Genomic DNA, 5,894 nt, shown 5'->3' with positions numbered 1-5,894 from the left:
TAATTTTAAAGAAATCCAGCTTATCAATTCTTTCTTTCATATATTTTGACTTTGATGTTGGTATCTAAAAAGCCATCACCATACCCAAAGTCATTTAGATTTCAGGAGTTTATCTTTTAGGAGTTTTATAGTTTTGGTTTTTACATTTTAGTTCTGCGATTCATTTTGAATTAATTTTTATGAAGGATGTAAGGTCTGTGGCTAGATTCTTCTTTTTTTTTTTTTTTTTTTTTGCACGTGGATGTCCAGTTGTTCCAGTACTATTTGTTTAAAAGACTATCTTTGGCTTTTTTTTTCCCCTAAAAACACCAAATGGTGGATGACGCCGGTGCTGCGGGAGGGCCCGGAGGCCCTGGAGGCCCTGGGGGCCCTGGCATGGGAGGCCGTGGTGGCTTCCGCGGAGGCTTCGGCAGCGGCGTCCAGGGCCGGCGCCGGGGTCGCGGTCGGGGACGGGGCCGAGGCCGAGGCCGCGGAGCTCGCGGAGGCGAGGCCGAGGACGAGGAGTGGCTCCCCGTCGCCAAGCTGGGCCGCTTGGTCAAGGACATGAAGATCAAGTCCCTGGAGGAGATCTATCTCTTTTCTTTGCCCATCAAGGAATCTGAGATCATTGACTTTTTCTTGGGGGCATCTCTCAAGGACGAGGTTTTGAAGATTATGCCTGTGCAAAAGCAGACCCGTGCTGGCCAGCAGACCAGGTTCAAGGCGTTTGTTACCATCAGGGATTACAACGGACATGTTGGTTTGGGTGTGTAGTGCTCTAAGGTGGTAGCCACTGCCATCCGTGGGGCCATCATTCTGGCCAAGCTCTCCATCGTCCCCGTGCGATGAGGTTACTGGGGGAACAAGATTGGCAAGCCCCATACCGTCCCTTGCAAGGTGGCTGGCCGCTGTGGCTCTGTGCTGGTGCGCCTCATCCCTGCCCCCAGGGGCACTGGCATCATCTCAGCCCCTGTGCCCAAGAAGCTACTGATGATGGCTGGAATTGACGACTGCTACACCTCTGCCAGGGGCAGCACTGCAACGCTGGGCAACTTCGCCAAGGCCACTTTTGATGTCATTTCCAAGACCTACAGTTATCTCACTCCTGATCTCTGGAAAAAGACGGTGTTCACCAAGTCTCCGTATCAGGAATTCACTGACCATCTTGTGAAGACCCACACCAGAGTTTCCGTGCAGAGGACCCAGGCTCCAGCTGTAGCCACCACATAGTTTTCTATAAGAAAAATGAAGTGATTGAAGCTAAAAAAAAAAAAAAGACTATCTTTGTTCCATTGTATTGTCTTTGCTCCTTTGTCAAATATCAATTGACTATATGTGGGTCTATTTCTGGGCTCTCTATCCTGTTCATGGATCTATTTGTTTATTCTTCCATCAATACTACACTGCTTTCATTACTGTTGCTTTATAGTAAGTCTGAAATTTGGGAAGTGTCAGTTATTCAACTTTGTTCTTCTCCTTCAGTATTGCATTGGCTATTCTAAATATTTTATTTCTCCCTATAAGCTTTACGGTTAGTTTGTTGATACCCACAAAATAACTTACTGGGATTTTGAATGGAATTGCATTGAATTTATAGATCAAGTTAAGAACTTATGCCTTGACAATTTTGAGTCTTCCTATTCATGAACATAAAATATCTCTCTGTTTATTGTTCTTATTTGAGTTCCTTCATCAGAGTTTTGCAGTTTTATATTAACCACATATATATTTTGTTAGATTTATACCTTTCTGAGGGTGCTAATGTAAACAGTATTGTGTTTTTAATTTCAAATTAACCTTTCATTGCTGATATATAGGAAAGTAACTGATGTTTATTAGCCTTGCATCCTGCAACATTTCTGGAATCACTTACTAGTTCCAGAGTTTTAAAAATAAATTGTTTTGGACTCTCTACATAGATGATAATGTCATCTGCAAGCAAAGACAGTTTTATTTCTTCCTTCCCAATCTGTTTACTTTTCATTTTCTTGTCTTACTGAATTCACCAGTACTTCCAGTATGATGTTGAAAAGTGGCAGTAAAACGGGACATCCTTGCCCTGTTTCTGATCTTAGTGGGAAAGCTTTTAGTTTCTAAACAGTTAAGTGTGATGTCAGCTGTAGGTTTTTCTATATATTCTTCATCATGTGGAAGAAGTTTCCCTCTATTCCTAGTTTACCAAGAGTTGTTATCATGAATAGGTATTGGATTTTGCCAAATGCTTTTTCTGTGTCTACTGATACAATAATGTAATTTTTCTTCTTTAGTCTGTTGTGATGCATTACATTAATTGGTTTTTTAAATGTTGAATTTGCCTTGCATACCAGGGGTAAATCTCACTTGATCATGGTGTATAATTCTTTTTATACATTGTTGGATTCAATTTTCTAACATTTTACTGAAGATTTCTACATCTATGTTCATGAGAGATACTGGTCTATAGTTTTTTTTTTTTTTTAATATAATCTGTTTGGTTTTGGTATTAGGGTAATTCTGGCCTCATAGAATGAATGAGGAAGTAATATCTGATTCTGTGGTCTGAAAGAGATTGAGAGAATTGACATAATTTTTTTCTTTAAATATTTCGTAGAATTCACCAGTGAACCCATTTGAACATTTGAATCTGGTGTGTTTTTGTTTTGGAAGGTTCTTAATTGTTGAATTAATTTGATCAATAGATATAGACCTATTCAGATTGTCTATTTATTCTTTTGTAAGTTTTGCAGATTGTATCTTTCAAGGAATTGGTCCATTTCATCTAGGTTATGAAATCTGTGGACATAGAGTTGTTCATAGTATATATTTATTATTTTTTCCCTGTTCATGGGATCCGTAGTGATGTTACCTTCTTTCATTTCTGATATTAGTAACTCGTGTCCTCTTTCTTTTATTATTTAGCCTAGGTAGGGGTTCATTGATTTTATTGATCTTTTCATAGAACCAGCTTTTGCTTTCATTGATTTTTCTCAACTGATTTTCTGTTTTTAGTTTCATTAGAGCATAAATCAATTTTTAAAATTATTTCTTTTCTTATGCTCTCTTTGGATTTAATTTGCTCTTCTTTTTCTAGTTTTTAGGGTAGATACTTAGATTATTGATTTTAGATCTTTCTTCTTTTCTGATGTATGCATTCAATGCTGTGAATGTCTCTCTATGCATTGCTTTCACTGCATCCCACAAATTATAAGTTGTGTTTTCATTTTCCTTTAGCTTAAAATATTTTAAAATTTCTCTTTATTTCTTCTTTGACCCATGTGTTACTTTAAATTATGTTGTTTAATCTTTACATATTTGGAGATTTTCCCATTATCTTTGTTATTGATTTCTAGTTTAATTCCATTTTGTTCCTAGAACAGATATTGTATGACTTCTGTTCTTTTAAATCTGTTAAGGTGTGCTTTATGGATAAGAATATGGTCTATCTTGGTGAGTGTTCCATGTGAGCTTGAGAAGAGTTTGTATTCTGCTCTTCTTGGACAAAATAATCTATAGATGTCCATTATATCCAGTAGATTGATGGTGTTTTGAGTTCAACTATGTCCTGACTGAATTTTTGCCTGCTAGATCTGTCCATTTATGAGAGAGAGGCATTGAAAACTCCAGCCGTGATAGTGGATTCACCTATTTCTTTTTGCAATTCTACTAGTTTTTGCCCCACATAGTTTGAGGCTTTATTGTTGGACACATACACAAGGATTTTTATATCTTTTTGGAGAATTAATCCCTCTATAATTATGTAATGCCCTTCTGTATCTCACATAATTGTCCTTGTTTTGAAGTCTACTCTGCCTGTAATGAAAATAGCTACTTTCACTTTCTTTTGATTAGTGTTAGCATAGTTTATTTTTTTCCATCCATTTACTTTTTATTTGTGTGTGTCTATATATTTAAAGTAGGTTCCTGTAGAAAACATACAGCTGGGTCTTTTTTTTTGATCCACTGTGACAATTTATGTCTTTTAATTGGTGCATTTAGACCACTGATGATCAATTGATGTAGGTAGATTAATGTCTATCATATTTGTTACTTTTTTCCATTTGTTGCCCTTATTCTTTTTTCCTATCTTTGTCTTTCACTTTTTTTCTGGCCTTTTATTGTTTTAACTGAGTATTTTATATGATTTCATTTAAATGCATATGTATATATACATATGCAAATGCATACGTATATATATATGCATATGTATATATATATATGTGTGCATATAGGTATATGTGTGTGGGTATATGACAAATGAACATTTCCTGTTGACCCTGGAGCCTGACTTAAAAAAAAATCCGGGCTTCCCTGGTGGCGCAGTGGTTGGGAGTCTGCCTGCCAGTGAAGGGGACACGGGTTCGAGCCCTGGTCTGGGAGGATCCCACATGCCGCGGAGCGACTGGGCCTGTGGGCCACGGCTGCTGAGCCTGAGCGTCTGGAGCCTCTGCTCCGCAATAGGAGAGGCCACGATAGTGAGAGGCCCGCGCACTGCGATGAGGAGTGGCCCCCACTCGCCGCAACTGGAGAGAGCCTTCGCACAGAAACAGAGACCCAACACAGCCAAAAATAAAAATAATAAATAAATAATAAATTTTAAAAAATTTAAAAAAAAATCCAACTGTACTGAGATATAACTGACAAATAAAATTGTGAGATTTAAAAAAAATGATATGCCTATATGTAGGGTTTCTTTCTTCCTTCCTGCCTTCCTTTTTCCTTCTTTCTTCCTTCCTTCCGTCCTTTCTTTCTTTCTTTCTCTTTTTTCTCTTTCTTTCTTTCTTTTCTTTTTCTTTCTTTCTTTTCTTTCTTTCTTTCTTTCTTTCTTTCTTTCTTTCTTTCTCTCTTTCTTGCTTTCTTCCTTTCTTTATTTCTTTCTCTCTTTCTTGCTTTCTTCCTTTCTTTCTTTCTTTCTCTTTCTCTTTCTTCCTTCCTTCCTTCTTTTCTTTCTTTCTCTCTCTCTTTCTCTTTCTTTCTTTCTTTCTCTCTTTCTTTTTCTCTTTCTTCCTTCCTTCCTTCTTTCCTACCTTTCCTTCCTTCTCTCTTTCTTTCTTCCTTCCTTCTTTCCTTTCCTTTCCTTCCTTCCTTTTCTTTCTTTCTCTTTCTTTCTTTCTCTCTCTCTTTCTTTCTTTCTCTTTCTTTCTTTCTTTTTATTTCTCTCTTTCTTTCTCCCTCTCTCTTTCTCTCTTTTCTTTCTTTCTTTCTTTCTCTCTTTCTTTTCTTTTTCTTTCTTTCTCTTTCTTTCTTCCTTTCTTTCTCTCTTTCTTTCCTTCTCTCCTTTCTTTCTTTCTTCCTTTCCTTTCCTTTCCTCCCCTCCTCTCCCCCCTCCCCTCCCCTCCCCTCCCCCCCTCCCCTTCCCTTCCCTTCCATCCTGCTTTTTGTTCTCTGAGCTTCCTGGATCTGTGGTGTGGTGTCTGACATTAATTTGGGGAAATTCTCAGTGATTATTGTTTCAAATTATTTTCTGTTCCTATCTTTCTTCTCCTGATATTCCCATTATGCATATATTACACCTTTAGTAGTTGTCCCACAATTCTTGGATATTCTGATTTTTTAGTCTTTTTTCTTTTTTCATTTTTGCATTTTTTATTGAGATATATTTAAGCTTAGAGCTTATTTTTTCAGCTATGTGCAGTCTACTAATAAGCCCATAAAAAGCATTTTAAAAATTCTGTTACGGTGTTTTTGATCCTAGAATTTCTTTTCATTTCTTTCTTAGAATTCCTATTTCTCTGCTTACATTGATCATCAGTTATTGCATGCTGTCTACTTTATCCATAAGGGCCCTAAGTAAATCATAGTTCCTTTAAATTTCTAGTCTGATAATCCCAATATCCGTTTCATATCCGAGTCTTGTTCTGATGCTTTCTCTGTCTCTTCAAACTGTGTCTTTGCCTTTTAATATGTCTTGAATTTTGTCTTGGTAGCCAGACCTGATG

General features: G+C 37.3%; 1 pseudogene; it reads left to right on the top strand.

Moving 5' to 3' along the window:
• Positions 1 to 312: 312 nt before the first annotated feature.
• On the top strand, positions 313 to 1,220 carry LOC102999466 (40S ribosomal protein S2-like; annotated as a pseudogene).
• Positions 1,221 to 5,894: the final 4,674 nt, after the last annotated feature.

This window comes from Balaenoptera acutorostrata, chromosome 4, assembly GCF_949987535.1.
Source record: "Balaenoptera acutorostrata chromosome 4, mBalAcu1.1, whole genome shotgun sequence".
NCBI classification, from domain to species: Eukaryota; Metazoa; Chordata; class Mammalia; order Artiodactyla; family Balaenopteridae; genus Balaenoptera; species Balaenoptera acutorostrata.
This window is presented reverse-complemented; position numbering and strand designations above follow the sequence as displayed.